We start from the raw sequence: 27,531 nt of genomic DNA, 5'->3' as shown, positions 1-27,531 counted from the left end.
GGGAATAATGCTTGGGGACTAGGATGGCCAAACTCCAGATGTGGCAGCAGAACTCCAGCTCCTGCTTCTGATGTTGCAGTACCCTGGTGGCCTCTCACCTCGGCATCATCTCAGGACTTTGAAGCAGAGTATGAAGCTTGGTTGACCTGATGCTAGGAATTCAGCTCAAGCCATAATTTTCTAGGATACATTCTTTGAGGAATGGGAAGTAAACTGCACAAACATATGTATGTAGTTCATCTGTAAACCCTCTTGTCATGATGGCAAAGCAAATGGCACTAGCTACTTTGCCTTTTCCATGTAGGTGCTTTCCTAAAGTTGTGAAGAAGGCAAAATTTGTCTTCAGTCCTACAGGTTTGCATCTCTTTCATGTTTTCAAGAGAGTACAGGTCTTATTTACCTCTGCACTCTGAGGAACCAGCTAAGTACTAAAATGGTCTCACCATTTTTTTTAAAACACACCTCTTCAGAGGTATCACCATTTAAAAATGTACTTTTTAAGGGAAGGCTTCTTTGACTGTTGCACCACCACAACCCAGATCAATTTGAATCTTGTGATCTGGTTTATTACACACTGTATTCATGGCACTATCACAACTGAAGATAAGTCATTTGTACATTTTTCTTCATTTCTTGATTTAACATCTGTCTTCACAATTCATGGTTAAGCTCCATGAGATTGCTTATGTGGAACATGACTTGCTCAAGGTATATGCCCAATAAATACTGAATGGATGGATAGATAGCCTGGAGGACCTCAGTGGGAGAACTCTAATATTGCCTTTGCTATAGCAGTGGTTGCCAGCCTTTTTGAATATGACTATGAGCTGCTGTCTTTTTAAAAATATTCATTAATTTATGATGTCCCCAGTGACTATAATTTAACCATGTTAGATGCATGTTGGGGTTACGTAGCCCCTGCAATTCATCTGCAGTGCCAAATGTTGATTGGCTGTCAATTGGTCTAACAGGTGAAGTGCAATCTTTTTTTTTTTTTTTTTTTTTTTTTAAAGTGCAGGCTCCATCCACAGTCTGGTTTCTTTCTTACATCTCACTTATTTCACTGGGTGACTGTGTTAAATTTCCTTTGAACATACTTTGTACTTCCTGACCCTTTGCCATTTTCCTGAATTGTTCCTCAGCTACCTAATAGTAACCACCATTCCAGACCCAGTTCAATCTCCCCTCCTCTAGAAATGCTTCTGTTATAACTTAATTTCCCTCTCCTTCCAAAGAGATCCCTCAGCCCTTACTCTCTGATACTCTGATTTGGTAGATAACATTCATGGTGTTGAATTTAGCTTGGTCCCAGGTTGCATTCTCTGGGAAGTGAACTCTGAGGTGGAGTTTAGTAGGCTAGGGTGTTTATTCCGGAGTGCCCTTTGGAATAACATCTGTGGAAGGTAGAGAAACAAAGAAGGAGCGGGCAGAGGGAGAAATTGACCGGAGATGTAGCTCTTTAGAGAGACTCCATTGATCGGGGGAGCTCTGGCTGGTGAGTGTTGTTCTGGAATGCCTGAAATGGCCAGGCTTTTACACCCAGACACTGATCAGTCACTGGACATGGCCACCCTGGGCAGCGAGTGACCTGGGCCAGGCAGCTGTATGTGAAAGCTCACTGCATACAGCATTCTCAACAGGGTGGAACAAATTCTTTCTAGAAGAGCAATCTGTGTCTACCAGGAGCTTCTAGAGGCACAGACCATGTCTTACTTCTCTGTAAAGGCCCCATAGTGCCTAGCCCCGTGCTTGACACATAATCAGTTCTCAGCACATCAATTAATGCTCAATGAATTACGAGCTGTTTTCTGCCCAGAGGCTTATTTCTGACCATATAATGGATTCATTGTGGTCAAGAACATTTGGCCCTCTGGAACTTATTGCTGGGCCTCTCACATTATAGGGGTGATTGATTTGACTCTCTTGTAGAGCTAATGCAGAAGTGTGTGCTTCATTGCTGAGTATGTGTCTGTTTGAGGTTGGCTGGAGGCTGTAGGTTGTCAAGGCACATATGTCACGATTGGGTGTGTGTATGTTGGGGTTGGTGTGGGTTGTGGCTGAGGAAATGGGGGTATGCATGTGATTTGGCTGAATATTTATGTTCCAGGTATGCAGGTACATGACTGGTTGTGGATACTGAGTTATAGGGGGTGTGTGTCTTGGTTGGTGCATGTCTTGGTAGGTTGTGAGTAGATGTATAAGTGGGCCATGGGTGATATGAGTATTTGTGGTGGTTGAGCTTGGGCATGGAGATTGGGGGATGAGGGGAGATGAAGTTGTTGGAATGTGTATGTATGTAGTGAGGGCCATGTATGTGTGTGTGTTTGTGCATTACTGTGCATGTCCATGCTTGCTGTGAGTGTGGTGGCCAGAGTGCATCTGCTGTGCCCCAGGGTGCTGGTGGTTGCATGGTGGTGGGGTTGACCATGGGTGGGAGCCGAGCCTTGAAACTGAAGGCTCCTCTCCTCTGGCATCTTGAGGGCTGAGCAGGTGCCATTCCCAGCCCTAGCAGCATGAAGTCCCTCCACTTTCCACAGACAGCAATATCAGCCATAATTAAAGCTAATTATTCCACGGTGCTCTGCATGTGTGTCGGCCCCAAAGTACCCTGCAATGAGCGGGGAGGCAGGAGGGCTGTTTTTCTTCATAAAAACTTATGAGGAGCGCTGAGCAGATTAACAGCTTTAATGACAAAAATTACCGCTTACAACACTGACTTCAAATCAAAGAACAATATCCGCAGACAGATATTTTCATGGTTTTCATAACAATTCATTATACGTGGCACCAAGGGATTACATTTTTATTTCCCCCGTGTCGTCTTTCTCAGACTCAGGTTCATTTCTCTTAATGAAGCGGTGGAAGATAAAGGGCAGAGACAGTGTCTCCATGGTGGCTGCCAAGCGAGAGGCATTTAGGGTCACAGAGCCGTCAGAGCAGGAGGGGAGGGGCTGAGGAGAAAGGGATGGGAGTAAGAGGCTTCCTGCCATAATGAACCAAAATTAAGACATAAATTCCCCCACCTTTGTTCCGACAGCTCCAACTCAGGGATTCAGCTTTTTAATGAGGAATGGATCAGAAGCAAAAATTATTAGCTAATTAATTGTACAGAGAACAAAAAAAAAAAAACATCTTGCAGGAGGGATTGGAAGTGGGAGCTGTCCCATCACAGTCCTTCAGAAGCAGGACTGAAGGGAAGGCTCCCCAGCCTGCATGAAGGTGTTGGGGAAGTGAGGATGCTGGCAGAGCTGAGTCCTGTTCGCCAGGCTGGCTTGGTGAGGTGGAATGTGGTGGGGCGTCAAAGAGCTTCTTAGGAGGGGCCTCCCATAGTGCCTGCTTGCTGCCTTCCTTTGGATTTCCACAAAGTGGCATTCTGGCTAAGCCAGACATTGCAGAATCACTTGAAGAGTCTAACATTGTGTTTCTCATGATGTGGCTCCTGGCCCCTGAACCAGTGGATCAGTGGCACTCAAATTTAGGCGTTCATACAAATCGCCCAGGAAGCTTGAAAAAGTGTAGCCTGCTGGCATCACCTCTAGAGAATCTGATTCATCAAGTCTGGGTGCGAGCCCAGGATTTGCATTTAAAACAAACATGCTGGGTGATTTTGCTGCCAACTAAAGATAAAGAGCCATTGGCCTAGTGCTCAGAATCAGGAGTTCTATTCCATTTCACACCGTCCCCAGATTCTGCATGTGACTTTGGATTGTGTACTTCCCTATTTTCTGTCTGCATCTTGCTTTCCTCGTCAGCGCACTGAGGATGAGAATACTAGTTGAGAAATTATTTTGAGATGAATGCCTCATTTGCTTTCATTGCTTGTAAAACACAAATTAAATCTTGGAAATCTTGGCGTACTCTTTATAATCCATTCAGATCTCTAACAGGTTTATAAATAAAAATAATAAAAATAGAAAAATATATTGCTTATCATCAGCTTTTCGTTTTGACTTTGGTCTCTAGTTTTTTTTATTACTATTTTCCTTGGTATTGGTAAGGTAGAGATTTTTAAGAGTTTTATTGTGGAACTTCAGAAATAGAGATAATGAAATGATTGTGGTGAAGTATGAGAAAAGGCAGATGGGTCTATAGTGCATTTAGAATGCAGCAGATGACGTCTGAGTGTCTTGATTAAAATTTTTCAGACTATACATCTCCACCTATCAATTTCAACAGGTCAAGGAACATTAACACGGCAACTCTCTGCGAGGGGCTAATGCAATTGCACATGGTCATCTTTGTGTATTAGGCAATAAATGATCCGGCACCACAAGGTTCTGATTGTAGCTTGACTATGTGCCAGACACTGTGTTAGGTGTTGACACAATGGAGATAAATAAGACACATTGTTTGCCAATAAGAGGCTCATGGTCTAGAGGAAAATAGGTAGAGGAACATATAATCATAACGCCATGCAGTCATGCACGCTGAATACCATGTGGGTTACAGAGGCAGGACACTTCACTCTTCATGGGAAGCAGAGCAAGGCAATGTGGAGGCACTGGGAGAATGGCACCGCATTGGAAGGCAATTAAGGTAGATTCTAATTGGCGGGACCTACACTTGGCAATATAGTCAAATGGGTAAAGACTATGGCACATCCTCCATCTCTGGTTTGAACAATTTTCTTACTACTTCAGGAGCCTCCTGACCTCATGGAAACCCTGGAACTCAGCTACCCAGGGATTCCTCTGCTGCTCGATACCACCAGAACACAATCCTCTCATCACTCCCATTTGCAAAGAATGTCTCTTAACTACCAATATTACCTGTGCTCTGCCCTCATCTGTTGTCTGACATGATGCTTAGGGACAACTTTAACTCTTCTCTCTTTACCTATGACATTAAACCATCACCAACACTCCTTGCTTCTATCTCTGAAACATCTCTCGATGCTTTTCTCCTTCCCTCTTGCCTTCTCCATCACCTACCTCAGGGTCTCATCATCTCTCATCGAGATTCTTGATAACAACTTTAAGACAGCTTTTGGCCTCTACTTTTTCTACCATTTGGTACATTCTCGACTTGGCCACATATAAGTTTATTTAAAATAGAAATATGAAGAGTTACTCCTTTTCCTGTATTTGTTGGATAAGTGTAACCACTTCTGTGTAGTCTTAGAGGTCATGCATATTCTGACCCAAATCCTATCTTTCTGGGGTTAACTTCTGTTATGTTCTGGCTTTAGCCATGAGGGAGGCTCCAGTACTGTATCTACAGAGCCATTTGTCATTTTCTGAGCATGCAGTATACTTCCATGCTTGGCTAATATGATCGCGTCTGCTGAGAATGCCTTCCAGACAAATTTATACACCTACTCCATCCTAGCAGAGCTGGAAATAAGATTGGAAGCAAGTAGTATCTCCTCCATCATGAGTCCATGTGATAGATGAAGGGAAGTCTATATGACTTGGTCCACTGCTTGGTCTGAACAATTCAACACATCAAGTTATCTTTCACCACTTTATTCTAACCATGTCCACCCCTGGTCCTATGATCAAGTAATATGTTGAGTTTGTTGAATACTTATAGTTGCTTTTGTGAAGTGTTTGAGTCCTTTTGGGCCTCTTCTATCATGCTGTTGGAATTGGATGAGTTTTTAAAAACTTAAATGCTCAACTTTATTGTCCACCTATTACAAATTATAATATTACTTGTAATAATTATAACATTATTGCAAATAAACATTTATTGAGTGCTTATGATGTTCCAGGCATCCTTCTAAATTACTTATAAGAAATTAACTCATAAAATTCTCACATTAGTCCTATGAGGTAGGTTCTCTTGTTATCAGCATTAAAAAACTTTTATTTTAGGTTTGGGGGTACACGTGCAGGTTTGTTATATAGGTAAACTGTTGTCACGAGGGTTTGTTGTACAGATTATTTTGTCACCCAGATACTACGCCTAGTACCTAATAGTCATTTTTTCTGCTCTTCTCCCTCCTCCCACCCTCTACCCTTAAGGAGTCCCCAGTGTCTCTTGTTCCCTTCTTTGCGTCCATGAGGTCTCATCATTTAGCTCCCACTTATAAATGATAACTTGTAGTATTTCGTTTTCTGTTCCTGTGTTAGTTTGCTAAGGATAATGGCCTCTAGCTCCAACCATGTGCCTGCAAAGGACAGGATCTCATTCTTTTTTATGACTGCATGGTATTTTATGATTATCACCATTTTAAAGATGAGGAAATTGGAACCACAGAGAGTTTAAATAACTTGTCTAGGAAGTAGTGGCACCCTGGTTCCAGAACCTATACTCATGTATACTGAGCCCATAATGATGTACAGGTGGATAGATATAGGGGTATTAGGTAGGCATCTAGATTCTGTCTGGTCTCAGCCACTTCTTCCCAGTTCCAGCAAGGTTCTCAAAAGAAGTGTACTCACAATAAAGCCAGGCAAATGGACGGATGATTACCAGCTTGGGCTTTAGCCTACCACATTAGCGTGGAACTCTCTGGGCCAAAGGGAGGGCATTCTCTTCCTTAAGCAGAAGGAGACCCAGGCCTAGAATCTAAGCTGGCTAAGTGGCCTCCTTTGCCTAATTTCTGAACCCTTGCCTCTTCTAATCTTATTGCCCCATTGGTGAGGAAAGGTCAGTGGGGGAAGGAATAAGATAGCAAAAATAGTTACAAGCATTTGTCTTGCTGTCTAGAGCACAGTTGATTTAGTCTACCAGGAGATGGGGTCTTCTAGAGAGAATTTGTTTATAGTATAGTGCATGTTTCTTATTATTTAAAAATTAATATTCACATATTTGTCTTTGGTATTGCATAGACTAGAGAACAATACATGGTTCCTAACAATACATGGTTCCTAAGAGGTCTAAATAAATTTTTATAGAAATAAATTCCAGATTCTGTAAGTGAAGAAACATAGCAAAGATTTATACATAATGTTCATTGAAGGCATTGTGAATATTTTCTGAAGAATTCAAAATATTTATAATTAGGTAATATTTATGTAAATTATAGTTTACTCAGTAGAATATTTTGCAGGCATTAAATTTTCTTTTTACAAATGATTTTTAATGAAGTAAGAATTTTTAATGATACAATATTAAGAGAAAAAGCAGGATGCAAGATTATTATACAATGTGGTCTCTGTTATATAAAAATACTCATTAATAGTCATTTAAAAAGAATAAAGATTACATGTGCTTCTCCAGGATATATATATTTTTATTATCTATTAATTTATTTTCGGAGACAGAGTCTCACTCCATTGCCCAGGCTGGAGTGCAGTGCCATGATCTCGGCTCACTGCAACCTCTGTCTCCTGGGTTCAAGTGATTCTCCTGCCTTAGCCTCCTGAGTAGCTGGGATTATGGACGTGCACCACCATGCTGGCTAATTTTTGTATTTTTAGTTGAAATGGGATTTTGCCATGTTGGCCAGGCTGGTCTAGAACTCCAGACCTCAAGTGACTGGCCCTCCTTGGCCTCCTAAAGTGCTGGGATTACAGGCGTGAGCCACTGTACCCGGCCACTCCAAGATATATCTATATATCTATATCTATATCTATATCTATATCTATATCTATATCTATATCTATATATCTATATATCTCTCTCTCTCTATATATATATCTATATCTATCTATCTATCTATCTATATATATATTTTTTTTTTGAGATGGAGTCTCGCTCTGTCGCCCAGGCTGGAGTGCGGTGGCACAATCTCCACTCACTGCAAGCTCCGCCTCCCGGGTTCAAGTGATTCTCCTGCCTCAGCCTCCCGAGTAGCTGGGACTACAGGCGCCTGCCACCATGCCCGGCTAATTTTTGTATTTTTAGTAGAGACAGGGTTTCACCGTGTTAGCCAGGATGGTCTCGATCTCCTGACCTCGTGATCCACCCGTCTCAGCCTCCCAAAGTGCTGGGATTACAGGCATGAGCCACCGCACCCGGCTTCCAAGATATATTTTTAAGTGATAATGCAAGGAGCAGAATAAAACCTATAGAATAATAGAATTTTATGCAACATATATATTTCTGGAAAACCACACAAAAAAATCTTTACTCTGAAGAACAACACAGTGGGTGGTAGTGGTTAGGGTGGAAGAATAACTTAATTCTTCTTATATATTTTTTATGCTTTGGATTTATCATGTCCATACATTTTATTTGCAATACTAAAAGTGGTTTCTTTTTAATACTATTTTATGTATATGTGTGTGTCTATATATATATATATACACACACACACACACGCCAGTTAGTGTTAGCAATAATGGCACTATGAGTGAGTTTGTGGGCAATTTGATTTTATAACCTTTTTTTGCGTTTCTAAATGTCCTACAATAAATATATCTTATTTTTATAATCAAAAATATTAAACAGGATTCGGAGCAGATTCGGAGCAAGGTGAAAACCTGAAAAGGAGCCAGGGACAGAATAAAAGTCTCTGTCCTGTTCTCATGAAGCCCTCAAGCATCCTGCTGGCATCTGCTCAGAGGTTGTCTCCTCAGCATGGCCTTGTCTTGAGCACTTGGTCCTAGATGGGCTTGCCCTGTTCCTCTCTCCATAGCATCCTGTTTGGTTTCTTTTATTGCATTTTCATAATCATTTTATTTATTGGTGTGTCTGCCTGTTTAGTATTTGTGTCTCTTCTGGGCTGCAGGCTCTCATTTTGGATCATGTCTGCTTGTTCACTATGTTCCACCACGTAGCCCAGTGCCTGTTGCATAGTAAGTGTTCAGTAAGTTTCTTTCTTTCTTTCTTCCTTTCTTCCTTTCTTTCTTTCTTTTTTGTTTTTTTTTTTTTTTTTTTTGAGACGGAGTTTCACTCTTGTTGCCCAGGCTGTAGTACAGTGGCATGTTCTCAGCTCACTGCAACCTCTGCCTCTTGCGTTCAAGCGATTCTCCCACCTCAGCCTCCTGAGTAGCTGGGATTAGAGGCACCCACCACCAAGCCTGGCTAATTTTTGTATTTTTAGTAGACATCGGGTTTCACCATGCTGGCCAGGCTGTTCTTGAACTCCTGACCTCAGGTGATCCAACCACCTTGGCCTCCCAAAGTGCTGGCATTACATGTATGAGCCACTGTGCCTGGCCCAGTAAATATTTGTTGAGTTACTAAATGAAGGAATGAATGGACACATCTTCATGACTCTTACATCCCAGAACCCAGTGACAATAGTTGTTATTGATAAGAGGAGCAACATCCGCAATGGCCTTATTCATTAGCACGATGGCATGGCTCTATCAAGGCAGTCAGGGCAGCAAGAGGGCAAGGTGAGCTGCATGAAATTAGTGGAAGGAAGAGAGGGGTGCCTTCAGCTTAGGATGGCTATGTGATGCTGGCAAGTGGGCATTCTCCTTGGTATGGTGGAAGGTGTCAGTTTGTCAGCTTTATGGCGAAGGCTCTTCTATTGCCACATGGAAACTAGGGGTGGAAGAGGACTGCCAACCATTATTATGAACCCTGGTAAAGTTCTACGCTTCCTCTGCAAGGAAGACTATGACATTAGAGGTACAGAGCATGAAATGGCAGCAAGAAATTTGGAGAGCTAGGTTCTTGTAGACCTGGTGTGTGTGTCTTTGTTGTAGACACTTTACCTCTCTGAGTCTTTGTTTTGTCATTAGAAAAGGGATGACACTGAATGGATGATTTCTGAGGGTCCCTTGTGTGCACCATTGAATAAAATTGTATAAAATAGGGGGTTTATAGGGCTTGGCTGGAGTAATGCTTTAATCTTATTTCCAGCCACTCTCAAAAGGGTCCCAATTTAAGGCATGGCACAGATTCACAATGTGGGTCTGTTCATGGATGAAAGGCCAATGTGGTGTGATAAAGGGTAATCTCAGCAGCTTGCCATAGAAAAGCATCAGATTCTCCCACAGTCAATGACATGCACGAAATGCTCAAATATGTATATATGTGTGTGTGTGTATGTGTGTGTATATATGTGTATATATAGGTGTATATATGTGTGTATATATTATACACATATATATGTGTGTGTAATATATGTGTGTGTATGCATTATACACACACACACATATATATCTGTATATATACATATATACACACACATATATGTTATACACACACATATATATAGACGTGTGTGTGTGTGTATGTGTGTGTGTGTGTGTGTGTGTGTGTGTGTATATATGGAGAGAGAGAGAGAGACAGACAGACCAACAGACAGAGTTTTGCTCTTGTCGCCCAGGCTGGAGTGCAATGGCATGATCTCGGGTCACCACAACCTCTGCCTCCTGGGTTCAAGCGATTCTCCTGCCTCAGCCTCCCGAGTAGCTGGGATTAGAGGCATGCGCCACCGTGGCTGGCTAATTTTGTATTTTTAGTAGAGACATGGTTTCTCCATGTTGGTCAGGCTGGTCTTGAACTCCCGACCTCAGGTGACCCGCCTGTCTTGGCCTCCCAAAGTGCTGGGATTACAGGTGTGAGCCACCATGCCCAGCCGAATACTACTACTATTGTCAGGGGTTCTCTAAGGATAAAATAAGAGGATTCATGAAAAGCACCTAGAATGCTGTCTGTTCCATGGTCAATGCCCTATAATCATCAACCTTTATAATATAATGTCATATCAGCTACAGTTACAGAGTGAAGACCATGTGCAAGGGTGGCATTGGTTAGCGGTGGCCCTTAAAACAGAGTTTTCTCTGGAAGTAGTTGGGAGTTCTTTAAGGGGCTACTGTCATGCTAAAGTGCTTCCTACTTGAGAGAAGGGCCTCTTGCCTCTGAATGTCCTTTAAAATCTAGGAGAAAATAGAGGATTTGAATTCAAGGATGTACATATAATTATTAAAGCCACCTGCCACCTTCCACATCCTTTACCTCCATCATCTCCTTTAAGCCCCACAACAACCTTTGTGGATTCAGTTTTCTTCTTTGCCTGTGCAGCAGTTAGGCAAGATAACCTGCCTGAGCAGGCACTCTGCCAGGTGGGGCGCTGAGGTCTGACTCCGAAGCCCATTCCTTTAACTACCAGGCTACACAGCACTTTGTGAGTGTTAGCTGACTTTCTCTAAGCTCTATCTTCCTGTGTTTATATCCCTATTGTATCTCTTCTATGCAGTTCATGGGTTGCAGGGGCTGGGAGTCAGTCTTCTGTATTCTCAGTGGGTGTTCAGGACCCATCTCCCATTGGTTTCAGCTTTAACTGCAAACCGTGTGTAGGGTCTTTATGAGTTCTCCTGATGCTTCCAAATGAGAGAAGGGACCCTGAGCTCAGGCCAGCATGGACTGGCCACAGAGCGTGGGAAAATTATCAACAAGAGACAAAACAAGTTTTTCTCCCTCAAGAACTGTTTTTGCAGGGTTGCATTTTCCGATGTGTCCAGCATGTTTTTTGTTAATCTGCTCCTGGTGGCTGCGTCGAGAAGAGTGGGATAGGGATATTTTATCTACCCCAAACAATTCATCAAACAAACTGTGGGGATCAGAGATAGCCTCCCATACAGAAAAGTCAACAGTGTTCCCTTTGTCTTGGGCCACACACATAAACCGTGTCTGTGAAAGGTAGGAGAGGTCATCTTGATGTTCCATGGATGGCAGCAGGAACCACGTCCTTTCCTTTACCCCTTCCTGCCCCGCAGGGTGGCCTTAGAGGTCTTTGAGGCTGGTTGGGAGGAATGGTGGGAACTAAATGAATGTCAGGGGGAAGCCAGACGCCAGGCATGGGGAGAGTCTGAGCTTCTGTGGGGAGGACTGGCTTGGTTTCTGGGAAAGCATTGGAGAGCAAAGACGAGAAGGTCCCTCAAGAACTTGCTGGCTTCCCTCTGCTTTGGGAGAGAAAATGTCATCTTGATGCTGCCAGCAATGCTCCCTGAGCACTTTCAAAGTGCCAGGTGTGACGCTAAAGGCCTACATAGGCTGTCTTGTTTCATCTTCACAGCAGTCCCAAGAGGTAGGGACAAATTAAGGTCCCAATTTCTGAACTGGCGACTAAGACTCAGAGAGGTGAAGTCACTGGTGTGAAGGCACACAGCTAGAAAACAGGGAAGGCAGGATTTGGATGTAGACAATCTGATTCCAGTCCTACACTCAGAGGCCCAGAGGACCTCTGACTTGCTCACCTCCTCAAAGCTAGTTAAGGAGCAGAATTAGAATTCATGCCTTCTGACTTTCTGTTTTTCTCACCATGTCACATTGCCTTTTGATTTAAACTGTCATAGACATAATATTTTAAAGGAGCAAAGCAGAAATCCAAACTAGTCTCATTCATCCAAACTATTTTCCCAAATAAGTGGACAAGCTTGGTGGTTTTTCTGAAACCACCCAAATAAGTGGACAAGCTTGGTGATTTTTTTTTTTTTTTGTTAAACTCTCTTAAAATTATTTTTTCTCTGAATATGAAAGTCATATAAACCCACTGTGATGGAAATAATAATGACCCATGATCCCACCACCCAGAGATTTAGCATTTCAGCATCATTTAGAAAACATAATTGATATCAATATATATTTATGTCATATATATATATATATATATATATTTTTTTTTTTTTTTTTTGAGACGGAGTCTCACTCTGTCGCCCAGGCTGGAGTGCAGTGGCCAGATCTCAGCTCACTGCAGACTCCGCCTCCTGGGTTCATGCCATTCTCCTGCCTCAGCTTCCCGAGTAGCTGGGACTACAGGCGCCCGCCACCTCGCCTGGCTAGTTTTTTTTTGTTGTATTTTTTAGTAGAGATGGGGTTTCACCGTGTTAGCCAGGATGGTCTCAATCATCCTGGATGGTTTCGATCTCCTGACCTCATGATCCACCCGTCTCGGCCTCCCAAAGTGCTGGGATTACAGGCTTGAGCCACCGCGCCCGGCCTATGTCTTATATTTTATATCCAATTGGAAATTGTATTCTCAATGACAAGTAGGTTTTAATTCTAATACCCATTTGAATGATGAGCATTCAGAAGGGTTCTGAGACCTCATAGGCTTCTTGGTGTTATGATTAACTAATGATGGTTGCTATATTGTGTGGCTGAGGATTGAATCAGGGGAAACTCAAGGATGCATCATGGCTGCAGTCTGTTTGAACACATTTTGATGCCAATTTTATTTCCAGGAATAAGGACCTTGAGACAAGTTAAAAGCTTACACTTTTATATTGATGAGGTTTTCCTGGTGGCCTGGATTAGAGACAGGATTTTCTTGTTGCCAATACTCCGTGTGTCCAAAGGATATGGGTCACCTCTTGATAGGTTTGTAGAAATTCCCACCCCTGGGGCTGGAGGGGCTGGCTGTCATTTTCATATACTCAGCCCAGGGCACTTCCCTCCTGGAGACTGAATAGAAGTGCTTTGCAGAGTTAGTCAACCCCACCGTACCCCAGCCCTTGTTTGTCTGGATGCTTGTTTGTCATCTTGCACGTGGTCATCTGCACGATGGAGGGAGGAAGTGAATCACTGTCTGAAGTTAGGCCTTTCTTGCTGTTTATTAGTTTTATTGAATCACTGAAGTAGTAGTCATTGGAGCCTTTGGTCTGGAAGGGACCTTCAGGTGCATTTCAAAGCCCTTATTTTATAGAGAGGCAACCAAATCTCACATAGAGGAGGTGACATGATCAAATCATCAACTAGGGGTGGAGGCAGGCCTGGGGTCTAGTTCTCCTCCTGTGTTCAGTTCTTCTCCCTCCTTGTTGATTTGTTTTGAAAACCATGGCATTGCATTTTTTTTAATAAGGAGAAAAAGACAGTGATGAATAGATTTGATGTATAGATTTAGAATGTTACAGAAATGATGTACTCACAGTCATTGTTGGGTAATTTGTAGTTCACTTTTTTTTTTTTTTTTTTTTGGAGACAGCATCTCACTCTGTCACCCAGGCTGGAGTGCAATGGCGCAATCTCAGCTCACTGCAACCTCTGCCTCCTGGGCTCAAGGGATTCTCCTGCCTCAGCCTCCTGAGTAGCTGGGATTACAGGCACCCGCCACCATGCCTGGCTAATTTTCGTATTTTTAGTAGAAATGGGGTTTCACCATGTTGGCCAGGCTGGTTTCAAACTCTTGACCTCAAGTGATCCACCTGCCTCAGCCTCCCAAAGTGCTGGGTTTACAGGTGTAAGTCACTGTGTCACGCCTATATTTTGCATTTATATTCTTCCACTGTGATCAGTTTCTAGACTAAAACTTAAATCATGCAGTCAAAGCATTATTTGATTTATAAATTTACTTTTAAACAAGGCCTTATCAAGTTTTAAAATAAAATCATGTTTAGTTATGTAATGAGAGCTAACACTCATTGAGTAAATACTGTTTTAGGGTTTTTACATGACGTTAATTTTTCCACTATCTTGTTAGGTAAGTATCGGGAATATTTTTACTCTATAGTTGAAAAAACTAAGTCTTAGTGAAATTAATGGGCTTAACAAAAGTCAATCAATACTTGTCTTTCCAACTCAGAAATCCATGATCTTATTCACTATACTACATTGCTTCCCGGTTCATATTGACATGTACATACATTAGATATAATTTGGGAATCAAGTGATTTACTGAAAATAATAGAACTACAATTAACACTTGAATAGCAAGTGTTTGAACTGTGCAGTTCCACTTATGTGCAGATTTTTTTCAACCGAACACTTGTCGAAAATACAGTATTCACAGAATGCAAAGCCCGCATCCATGGAGAGAGCTGACTTTTGCTATATTTGGGTTCCATAGGGCCAAATGCAGGACTTGAGTATGCACTGATTTTGGTATATACCAAAGGTCCTGGAACCAATTCCCTGTGTATACCAAGGGATGGATGTATGTTAAATTATGTATATTGGCAGTATAAGGTTATAATCACCATGACTGAATATATTCTGATCATTGGTCCTGATTTACTGTAAAGCTGGTACCTGGTTCAAGGTCCCTCAAAATCCGATAGAACAATGCCTAGGAGTCTTGATGCTGCTTATATATATTGTGATGGACTGACACAGGTTGACATTTGAGCTTTTCAGTGTTCATACTCTTATCCAAAGCACAGTCTCCATTCAGTGGGCTTTAGAGTTGGTTGTATTCAGAAAGGAGAGGGGCGAGGTGGCAGGAAACAGGGATAACCCATTTTGAAGTCCCTTTTATTAGTTCAGGACTATGTTCCTCTTGAGGTGCTGACCATCTCATTAGAAGCCATGGTAACTTAATTATTAGAATGCATTTGCTCATCAGAAGCCCTGGTAACTTTATTAGAACACCCCTTAAAAGACAACAGTTCCATAACATTATTTTTAGGCTGACTTCACTTGGTGACTCGATGTCTGGGTTGTGTCATAACAAGGCCAATTAAAAAGAAAAAAAATGCACAAAGCCAAGGTACATCCCCTACCCATGGAATCAAGTTCATATCCCCCTTAGGATTTGCAAATCCCCTGTTCTTCTGGAGCTTAGGGCGGCTTCTTGGGAGGCAGCTGTGCAGTTTTATGGCCTATCTTTACCCCATGATGTCACTCGGTCATCAGAAAAGGTATTATGAAGTTAATGGAAGGCTGGCTCCTAAGAAGCAAGCTCAATGCACAGGGGAGCCGAGCATGCATCCCAGAATAGCTGCAGGGAACTGAGGAAAAGATGTGGGAGATCTTCCTAGGCAGGCTTTCCCCTGCCCACGGCAAGGGGCCACTTCTCAGTCCATGTGGGCAGATGGACATGGCAGTACTTCTCTCACCCACTCCTTGTACCTAAGCATGAGATCTGGCTGCAAGGAAATCCAAATCTCTGGGGAAAAAACCCCAAACACACACACAAGCAGCTGTGTTGGCCAATAGACCACTAAAAACAATACTGAAGCAATGTCCACTCCCATTTTTGCTCCCTTTTGCATGTAGGTCTCACTGGTATACATAACACATGGACTTGAGGCAGAGAACACTAAGGAGTATTTCTGGTTCCAATAATGGTGGAAATTTATTCTCCTTAGGGTCTTGTTGATTGTTATTGAGGAAGCTTTTTTTTTTTTTTTTTTTTAAGATTTCTCTAATATAATACAAAAACAAACAACAACAACAAAAAACCGCCACTGTTCTCTCAGGCCTATTTTCCCCAGGGAGTTTGGAATCCTATGGGGTGAGGAAGGAGGAAAGAGATGCTGCTCTTGGGCAGGATCACTACCAGAAAAATGATTGCCTATGGAAAAAGCACTGGGTTGGGAATCTGAATGCCTGAGTTCTGAACCCTGGCTCAGTCGTCAATTTATGGAGGCTGTTCAATAGATCTTTTACCTCCCGTGGCTCTAGTTTATTCCTCTAAATGTAGAATTTGGGTTAGCTAACTCTTTGAATTCCATGTAGCTTTAAGATACCAACATTGATTTCTTCAGTCTCTTTATGATGTAATTAAATAACCCTTTCCAACCCTCAAGACCTCTGGGAAATGCTCTTTGAAAATATACATTTATCAAGCCCCTAACTCATCAAATCATTGTCAACTATCCTGAAAAGACTCCAAGGGGCACTGGGAACCACTGTTACAGATTAGCATCAACACAGAGGTCTGGAAGCTGAAAGGAATTAGGGTCAGAGTAAAAACAAATAATAAAGCAGGCTGGAAGTAGGTAAGACTGTAGTCATTTGTTGTTAAATAGAGGGACCTTTTCCAACCACCTTCATCCTTATGATATTTTCATCTATAGTTACTTTTTATACATGGAAATGGGTCAAAGTTTGTTTAAAGCATTTTGTAACCCTGAAAAGTCATCCCCCAGACAACAATTACAAAGTCACATGTGATATAGACCAATATAGATATAGAGAGGGGAGTGCTTTTGGTCAGTGCTGTGCTTAACTTGCAAACACATTTAAATATTTTCAAGCTAGAAAACTGAACAAAATCAAATGTAAGCAACAAAAAAAGTACTTTAACTCTGCCTCCCTCTCAAACCACTGCTCCGTTTCTTCCTTTGGTTTCCAGATGCTTTTTGGCAGAATAGACATGAAATCTTACCTTTCTTTCAGTCTTGCCCCACTTCACCCATAATTTTCAATCTGTCCCCAGGACTTCCCTGGCTTCTGTCACTCCTAGGCCATTTGTTCTCTAAAGCCTCCAGTATCCTTGACAAACTTGCCTCCTTAAACCCCTTCCTCTCACACAAGTTTCAAGGTTTCTTTAAAAAAAAATTATTACTAAAAACATAATCTTGGTTCATGGTAGAAAATTTAGAAACTGACAGACAAGCAGAAAGAAATATAAAAATTACCCATAAGCTGATGACCCAGAGAGAATCATTATTAAAATGTTAGTGTATTTGCTGGCATCTGTGGGTGGAGAATAGAGCGAGGAGAAAACAGCAAGTCGAGGCCAGAGAGAGGGAGGGTACCAGACATGAAGCCATAGAGAGGGTGCTGGGGAGTTGGGACATTCTCCTGAGTACAATGCGAAGATGAAGAGGGATTTTAGTAGGGTCAAAGAAAGGTCATCTTTGTGTTTTACAAAGATGATGAAAGCCATGGCAGGAAACAGTTGGTGTTCATTCTCAATGCCCCACCTTCCATCATTTCCTGCCTCTGGAATATTCTAGACTTTATGGCAAAACTTTCCTTTCCCGAAACATTATGTCTCGTGTTCTTTTCTGTGCACTCCAGACACTCAGTGCAAGAACTGAAACCAGCTTTATCCAAACCCTGTCCTTCCTTCAAACAGCTTTATCCAAACTCTGTCCTTCCTTCAAACAGCCCACTTATTCCATCTATTTAAGCCCTTCTTGATGTCCTTCTTCCCCAAAGTTTTACTCATGAGGCCCATTTTACCAGCTGCTTCATGGGATGTAACCCACAGCTGCACTGGGACAGGGCCATCATTGGAAGATGAGTATGTATGTTCCATCTTTGCTTCCCCATCAGTGTTCCTTGCGTTGTTCCTTGAAGGACCCTATCATGCCTGATAAATTAATTAATAATAAAATGTAAAAGAAACTAACTCTACGACTCCTGCCAGGGTAACAGCTTTTTACAGACTTCAAATGTATACAAAAATGAAGAGGATAGTATATGTAACCCCTGTATAACACCAACCAACCTCTCTACTAATCAAGGCAAATCCTATTTCATTTGCTGTCCCACTCACTCCATCCTACCCAGACACTGCATATAGGCAATTGCATTGTAACGGATGAAATACATTAATCCCAAAGAATTTATCTTTCAAGGGGAGAATTACTGGCATTTTTCTTTATAATACATCATGATGTTCAAGACTACTGGCATTTTTTACTGACAGACAGGGAAGAAAAACTTTTGTAGGTGACTCTGCTGGTTTAAAGCGTGGCATTTCCCCCTTTGCTTTCTCTCTCCTGCTGCCATCTAAGATGTGCCTTGTTTCCCCTTTGCCTTCTGCCATGATTGTAGGTTTCTTGAGGCCTCCCCATCCATTAGGAACTGTGAATCAATGAAACCTCTTTTCTTTATAAATGACTCAGTCTCAAGTAGTAATTTAGAGCAGTGTGAAAATGAACTAATATAGTGACTGTTTAAATGATCATGCACCCTATAGGGAAATTCAGTTCTTGCATCGAACAGGGTGTATATAAAGGAATATGAGACACATAATGCTTTTGGGAAGGAAAATGTTGTCAGAAAGTCCAGCGCAATTTTCTGGGGGATTTGAAATAGCACGTTAAATAGAGATCAAGCTATCCTTTGGAGAAGAAGTGCCCAGAAGAGGAAAGTATGCCGCACAGACTGATCTTCCACCCTCAGAGATATCTGGCAATAGGAAATGTGCTGGAGGAGTCAGCTTCCTGAAATATCCAAGTACTTAAAGAGCTGAGGGTGATGTTGGAGAGTAGTATGCAAAAAGGCAAGATCTTTATTTTTTTTTCTTTATGGAACATAATTAAATGATAATAGTACCATGTAGCACAGTTTTATGAAGCAATAATCCAGTTCCCAAATGGGTAAACTATAAACCTGATGGCCAAGTCATTTATCCCAATGAGGTGTCCGATTATTGCAGGGGAAAGCAGGGGCTTGCCCTGTTATAATAATTTTGCTATATGAGCTTAAATAGCTCTAAGACACTCAGTGTGAATTCTTACCCTGAGTAGAGAAGCTGGAGCTCTGAATCCAGGAGGAAGGTGGAAACAGGTGGAGGTGGGCTGCGGAATGTGTTTGGGGGGTGCTCAGGGAAGGTGAGCCCTGGCAAAGAAGCTACATGGTAGAAATCACCCTGCAGGAGTGGGTGAATTTAGTTACCGTTAAAAAAAAATGAGACCATAATTCCTTATACTTCCTTGCTTGTGAAGCAGGAAACTAGTTTGTAAGGAAAATCGGGAAAGGAAAAGTACTGTGAATTTTGGGGCTCCAGGTATTTGCCAGCATTTTTATACATCTTACCTCATTTAATCCTTGCCACAACCCTGTGAAGTATGGACGATCATCTATATTCTATAATTTAGGAAAATGTTGCTCAGAGGTTCAATCATTTGCCTAGGAACGTAGGGCTCCTGTGCTGAAGCCAAGATTCAAATTTGCTCCTTTGACCATTCTAGTTCGCCTCACCAGGAGGGTTACAAGGAAAAGCCTCCACTGAAATCTGACCTGGTACTGAATGGAGGCTCTCCAGGGTCCACTTAGTGGTTCCTGATTACAAAATGTTCTTATACTCTGGGAAGTAAAGAAAGAATGCTGAACACACTTTTTTTTGTTTGTTTTATTTTCCTAATGGGATCTCTGGAGCCAGGAAGGCAGCCTCCCATTCCTCATAGACCCCAGATCTGTCCTATTCCTGAGCATTTAATGTTCTCCTGTAAAGCACTCATTTTAGTCTGCCAAGCACACAGCATATTGCTAGGCACATGATGAGACATCAGTATATATTTTGCAGCAAGTGGACAAATGAATGGAAACATTGCCTACATGTGTTATCTCTGCCCATAGAGAGAGTAGTATTCTGTTGTATTGCCATATTCTTTAGGGTCAAGTTCACAGTTATCTTTCCTTTTTTTTTTTTTTCTGTATTCCTAAAGCACTTTTTGTCCATGCCATTGTCAAAAACTCATATACCATAGTTTTTGTTTTTGGTTTGTTATGTAAGAATCTTGCCTCTCTTTTACAGTAAAGCAACTTAAGGTCATGGACTGTGTCTTAATATTCCTCCGTACAGCACCCGCCACAGCATTCCATTAGAAGGTACCCAGTGACTGCTGGTTGAACTGAAGAATCTAAATGAATTTGAGGAGGCAGAAGGCATAGTGGTTAAGAGCACAGGTTTCAGAGAGAAACAAAACTGTATTAGAAACTGGCTCTGGTGCTAGCTAAACTTGAAAAATGTTTTACATTTATTTTTGAATACCGTCTTCCTCATCTGTAAAATGGTAGCTGCCTTGCAGGTTGGCGTAAAGGTTAAATGAGGCAAAGCATGGCAAGTACTAAGAACAGTGCTTGGCATATGGTCAATGCTCTGGTAAGTGGTAGGAAAAAGAAAAAGAGGAATGTAGACAGCAAGGGAGCTGACCTCAATTTTCTGACAACAGAAAGGGGTGTGGACAAGAATGCAGGGAATCACTTCACTAGATCCAACAGTGATAACCTTCGAAAGTAGGGATTACTTGCAAAAGCCAACTGGTGTTAGAAGAAGTTGTAGCCATTGTTATTTACTCTCTTCCCATGACTTTGAGATGCTATTAGTCACCTCTGTCTTCTGTCACTTGTTGAAGGACAACAGGTCAGACCCACAACTGGTACATCTCTGCTGATCTCGAGTCTCTGAGAAACTACAAGTAATTCTTCCTCACAGTGATTAAGGAATCTTATCTAAAAACACCACCCGCACCCACCCCCACCCCCAAGCAAAAGAGGAAGAGGATAGTGCAGTGAAAAAAAGGGAAGGGGAAGTAGTATTTATTGAGTGCTTCCCATATGTAAAACATTTATGAAGATTATACTATACTGCATTTTTTGATATTCCAAAGAGCCTTTATTTTTATTTTTTTACTTTTACCTATAATATATATATATATTTATTTTTATTTGTGAATTTGGCAGTCCCGTCCCTTCCCCTTCCTCTTTCACTCTTTTTTTTTTTTTTTTTTTTTAATTTGGAGATAGGTTCTTACTCTGTTGCCCTTGCTGGAGTGCAGTGGCATAATCATGACTCACTGTAACCTTGAACTCCTGGGCTCAAGTCATTTTCCTACCTTAGCCTCCTGAGTAAGTGGGACTATAAGCATGAACAACCATGCCTGGCTAATCTTTTAATTTTTTTGTAGAGATGGGGGGTCTAGCTTTGTTCCCTATGTTGGTCCTGAACTCCTGACCTCAAGAAATCCTCCTATCTCTGCCTCCCAAAGTGCTGGGATTACAGGTGTGAACCATCACACCTGGCCGGAGTCTCCAATTTCTATTATTCTACTCTTATAAAGCATTTTGTTAACAAAAGTGGGAAATTCTGGTGAGAGAAGCAGGCAATATTTAACGTCAGGTAGACAAGTGAAGATGAAAATGAAGTAGGGCAAGGGAATAGCAAGTATTAAATAATAAAGCTACTGTTTTAGAGAATATGGTCAGGCGAGGCTTCTTCGGCAAGGTGACATCTGAGCAGAGACATGAAATCCTAAGACTGTGAGTCACACCAATATCTAAAAGACGTTTGAGACAGAGTAGCCAGCAAATCCCCTGATGTGCTCACCAGGGCAGTTGTGATTGAGAAACTGCAAGAAGGAAAAATCTCATTGGATCGACATGATAGAAGAAGAGGGTGACAGGAGACAGGATGGAGAGGTACCCAAGAGCCAAGTCATACAGGACATTGTAGGCAGTATTGTCCTTAGGTCTGGGCAAGAACCTTATAAGGTTCTAATCACAGAAAGCATACATTTATTAACAAACACACGGGCCTCTATTATTTGTGATTCAGAGCTCAATGTTAACACAGAGCAACCCATAATCTTAAACATCTGTTCTTGTGACTAACACTGTTCAGGCCCCAGAGGAACATTTCTCCACATCTCTTGCCCTGTGTCCTCAAAACAAAAGGCCACTGCATCTAAAGACTGTCAAGGTTTGATTGAGGGCTGTGCTGTTGCCGACCCTGGAAACTAACACAGCTTCAGAGTGCGGGGAGGATTTGAGTGGATGAAGTATTTAGGTAAAGGGAAAGACAAATAATTTGATAATTCTTCTCAGATATCAAAAAAGTTTTGCATAATAAACTGTTAGTTTCTAGTGGTGTCAATCATCCATTTTCTTGCTTCTCTTCATCTTCCAAAAGGTGATTCTGAAAGTGCTCATGAATTCAGTTGCGTATAGTGGCTGAGAAACGTTTTAGTAAAAAATTGACATTTCTCCTAAATTTGTGTATGCATTTTTATTTATGTCTAGTGGTAAAAAGTATGAAGTGTGATACTGAGTCTTTATATTGGCAACTAGATGTTCTTTCAAGTTAGAATTATGAGTAGTTTTATTTTTATAAAAATATTTTAATGTGTTTTAATTAGATTTTTAAAAAGTAGAGACATTTCAGCTTTAAGTAATTTGATTGAAAATATTGGCATTCGTTCATATAATTAGCCTTTTGTTTCAATTTTAATAGATAAAATTAACATTTTAGAATAAAATAGCATTTTTACAAACAGGAAAAATAATTTTAAATGTTTTGACTTTGTACAGTTATTAGAATTTTTGATAAAAATTAATTTTAATATTGAGTAATTTGAATACAGTTAACTTTTAGTCATTTGGATGATTATTGTCAAAAGGACAAATTATGTGAAAGTCTTACTTAAAATAACATAATTATTTATTTTGCTAAAATAAAAAATTTGGATGAATGATAATTTGCATTATCTACATACTTATCATTTATCCAAGCTTTGCTAGCCCATCAACAAAACACACAAACATGCATAATAATTATTAAATGGAATAATCTGATATTTTGCCAACTTTCAGGCATTTAAAACCATAGATTTATACTTTTTGTCTTATAAGAGCCATGGATGTACATATGTTTGTAGGCTTCACCATTTTCTATATTTATCAAGTAGATAAACAGAAAATATTTTTTAAAGTTTGTTTTTCTGATTTAAAACTTAAACAAATTTAGTACATGGAGCTTAGTTTGAACTCTTGTTCCAAACTTTGTAAAGGTTGGTAGAGGCCAGCTGGTTGGCTATGGTTAAAACTGGGTTTTGTTCTGTGTGGTGGAGAGCCACTGGGGGCTTTTGACAGGGAAGAGCAATGGCCCTGCTAATGTTCTGAAGGGGGCTGTGCTGGCTGCTGCAGAGACAGCAATGACACTGGAGGTCAAGGACAGGCTAGCAGGCTATTGCAGTGGTCCAGGCAGGTTCGAGGGCTAGAGTGGTGCAGGGAGACTAGGTGAGAAGTGAGTTGGAGCTAGTTTTTGAAGGTAGAGACAAGAAGACTTGCTTATGGATTGGTGTGGAATGTAAGAGCAAAGATTCAAGAATGACTTCGAAGTCTGAGCCCCTGTCAAGGGATGGTTTTATTTACTTCTTACCTCTTAAGATTCTTGTGAGGATTACTGAATTGAAATGATATATGTAAAATGTCTAGTATGTTGCCTGGTACATAATAGTGGCTCAATGAATGGTAGCTGTGAACATTTCATTATCTTCTCATTTGTTCATCTGTAGAGTCATGCAAGATACTGACATTATAATTTTCTTTTCCCTAGGAAAGAAATTAGCAAAACAGTTGAAGATCTTTGTCAAGGTTAAACAGCTAACAAATTGTAAAAGAAAGTGTAGAACTAGAGATTTCCCCATGAGAGATGCACGCAGAGAGCCTTTGAGGGCAGCTAAACCAGGGCAGGAGTTGGTGTTTGCCAAGTGTGATTTGGGAACCTGGAATTTAAACTTCAGTGTCCTGTAGGTATGTTTTTTAAGAAGAACAGATAAAAATACCTCTTCATGGAGGCAGGGGTCAGGTTTCTGAGTTCCCTGGAGGACTGAATCAGTGATGAGGCTCAGTCATCAAGACATCAGGAGGCTGTTTCTCAGAGTCAGCTCACGTAACTGCCGTGTCCTTCCTGTGCCTGTTAGTTTCAGTGAGTTACAGCCAGCGTATTTAACAGCAGATGCATCCAATGTCTATTAAGTATCATCGTTCAGGCATCATTCTAGTTTTTTATATGTATGATTTTTCCTTTCTTACAATAACCCTGTGAAGTAAGTAGTATAGTGATCCCTAGTTTACAAGTCAGGAGATTGAGCCACACTCAGGTTAATTAACTTGCCCAGGGTTATGTATCCAGTAAGTGGTAGAGCCGGGGTTCAAGCCCAACCATCAGATCTTACCCACCCTCAACTTAAACCATTTCATTGTAAAGATACTAAAAGCAAAGCTCAGAGAGGTCAAACACCTTGCCTAAGATCACACAGCTAGTTGATGGCAGGACCCAGAACCCTGAACCCCAGCACAAGTCTCTTCCACTGACCCAGGCTAAAAGGATCTTTTGCTTGCCTTTTGGAGGCTTTGACCTGTTTAGGGAATGGGCCCCAAATCTGGGCACAGTGCCTGATTTTTATCTAGGTGGTTTTGAAATTATGGCTTCTTTTATCTTTTTCAATCTTATTTTATGAACCTGGTGGGAGAACTTGTTCACAGTTCTCTGCTTGGTTTCCCTGTGTAATCAACAGCAGATTATTGCAAACAAGTCAGTTCCAAAAGTTCTCTTAAACGTTAGAACTGCAAGAAATTTTGATGGAGTTAGGACACCCCTCCCCCTTTCCTCCTTCTCACTATAAAACTAAAAGAGAAAGAGGTTACCAGCATAAATAAAACAGAGTAAGTCCATTTCTAGTTTGCATATCTTTAAAACTCACTCCCCAGATGAAAGACAACTCAGTCATGACCCTTTAGGCTTAAGGAACTCAACTGCTTAGAGGACAGGAGAAGGAGGCAGAAAGGTGACTCAGGAGTAGGGCTTGGCTGGGAGAGAATGGAGAAATCAAACCTCTAATGGATATGGTCTCTAACCTGCAGTGAATTTTCAGTTTCCCTGCCTTTGTTTCTTTCTTTTGTTTTTGAGACAGAGTCTCACCCTGTCGCCAGACTGGAGTGCAGTGGCGTGATCTCGACTTACTGCAACCTCCGCCTCCCGGGTTCAACTGATTCCCCTGCCTCAGCCTCCTGAGTAGCTGGGGCTGCAGGCTCATGCCACCATGCCTGGCTGATTTTTTTTTGTATTTTTAGTAGAGACGGGGTTTCACCATATTGGCCAAGATCGTCTCGCTCTCATGACCTTGTGATCTGCCTGCCTCAGCCTCCCAAAGTGCTGGGATTACAGGCGTGAGCCACCGTGCCCTGCCGCCTTTGTTTCTTAACATGTAAAGGGCCAATGAGTTATTTCCCAAATATTATTCCTAAGTAATTCAATTGATTGTTTAGAAGATAAACAACACTTGCTTCTCGATATCCAACTGCCACAAGTTTTTACTGAGCTTTCCTGCCATGGTTTGCTTTAACCAGTGGTAAGATTGAAGAAGCTAATATTTGGTATAAACTCTTTAGTTCTGTAAAATATTTTCATTTGTTTTTAGATTTCCAGAACACCAAAGAGGATTACAAACAAAAGATCGATGTTTCAGTTAGGAGAATAAACTTCCCTAACCAGAGTTTCTGAGAGATAAGGGGAAACATGTCTTTTCCTTTTTGCAGTGTCTGTCAAAAGGTTCACTCTTGTGGCCTTGCTCTCAACAAGCCAGGCTGAGATTTTGTTGTGATTTGTTAGGTAAATGGGCGGCCTTGTCCAAGTAGAAATTTAATTTTAAATAAAAATGCTAGAGCTTCAAATTTGCTATCTAAAGTCCCAGTGGATGTCATTGCATGCTGGGGACATAAGATGGGGCTAAAAACTCTCCAAAGCCACTCTTATAGGTGTCTGAACTCACTAAGATCACAGCAGGGACCACAGACATCACACCTGGAATCTGGAATGAGCATTATAAAATTGGCAAGGCTGAAAAGGCATTAGTAAACATTATTAAGAATTCCTTGCAGGCAATTAGACTCCTACAATATCTCTGGAGAGGGTTTTTTTTTTTTTTTTTTCTTCCTTTTTTTTTGCATCTTTATTTCTATCTTGCTAATGAGAGAGTAATGAGGCATATACTTGTTACCTAGAAGGAATATCTCGGCAAAGCTCTAGTGAACTTAAAAACAGTATTTACCAACTGATTATTGTTTGCATTCATTATAAATTTTAAATTAGAAGGAATTGTAATAAAGAGAGCCAGGAAACGAGCTGTTCCTCACTCAGCGGTTTCATGGTCCCTTAAATGGTGATATGCTGAGATTTCTGCCACCAACATACTGGCAATGGCAGGGGCCTCTTGAGAGGATGTGTTTCACAGCTCTGGGCTTGTTTCTTTTCCTTGTTTGTTTTATAAAATGCGATTGGCCTAACCCACATGCAAGACAATGGTATTTCATATGTAGGGTCAAAAAATCTGTTTTCTATGGAAAACATACAAGATTTTTTGCATCTTCTTCACTAATTCACACCACTCCATCCCTTCCTCTTTTTTACATATTCATTTCTTTCATGAACTCCCTTCTCCAAAAGAGGGAGAACATTTGTGGGCAGTTGACTTTGACTGAGACTCTCCCCTATCTTCAGGACATAGGTTTTCCACCTACCTGCAGAGACAGGACAACAAACATACCATCCCAGCAATGTGGTCCCATCACAGAAACTCCATCATGAACCCAGGTGCCCTTTAGCAATGTGGCCCCATCACAGGAGCTCCATCATGAACCCAGGTGCCCTTTAGCAGGTCTAGGAAAAGATAAATTTCATTTCTTCTCTCGCTTCTCTTCCCTTTAATTTCCCATAATTTTTTCCTTTGGCTGTGACAGAAAAACTGAAGAAGTGCAGGCCTGCCATCCATGATCACTTTCCCTTACTCCTTGGCCTGCTTTATATGGTTTTATTATTCTTATTTTGTTTTGGTTTCGCATCTGGGTGTTCCTCTCATCTACCTGTGGAGGCCAGTCTGTGTTCTCCCAGTAATTTCAGTATTCTCACTTTTGGGGCAGGCAGACGGATGACCACAGCTGTGTGGGGAGTGGAAGACCATAGTGAGGGTGGGCACCTGTTCTGTTTGGCCTGGGGGCTCCTGGTTTACAGGTGTTGTAATGGTTAGTAGTGCTCCTTTTCACTCTCAGTTGGGCTCCAGTTTGGATGATAAATTATATGAGCTTCCTAGTCCAGTGGCCTCACTGTGTGGCCTCCGAACCAGGAGCACCAGCATCACCTGGGGATTTTTTAGCCTCGGGCTTCCTCCCAGACCCACTGAATCTGAAACTCTCGGGGTGCGGCCATCCATCTGTGGTTTAACAAGCTCTCCAGGTGATTCTGATGTATGCTAAAATCTGAAAACCCATTGACCTAGCCAGGCACTTGGCTAAACAATTTACCTGAATTATTTCATTTGATACTTGTGACAATGAAAGAAACTGAGGCTTAGAGAGGTTAAAACAAATTGATGAAGCAGGGGTTTTAATCAAGGAGGTTAGACTTCAGAATACCTGCTCAAGTGTTAATTGAATGGAAACAAACTCTCTTAAATGCAAATACTGTAGATCATTTCTCTAACATGAGTGGATTTATTCAAATGC

This window comes from Piliocolobus tephrosceles, chromosome 4 (genome assembly GCF_002776525.5).
Source record: "Piliocolobus tephrosceles isolate RC106 chromosome 4, ASM277652v3, whole genome shotgun sequence".
Lineage (NCBI taxonomy): Eukaryota > Metazoa > Chordata > Mammalia > Primates > Cercopithecidae > Piliocolobus > Piliocolobus tephrosceles.
This window is presented reverse-complemented; position numbering follows the sequence as displayed.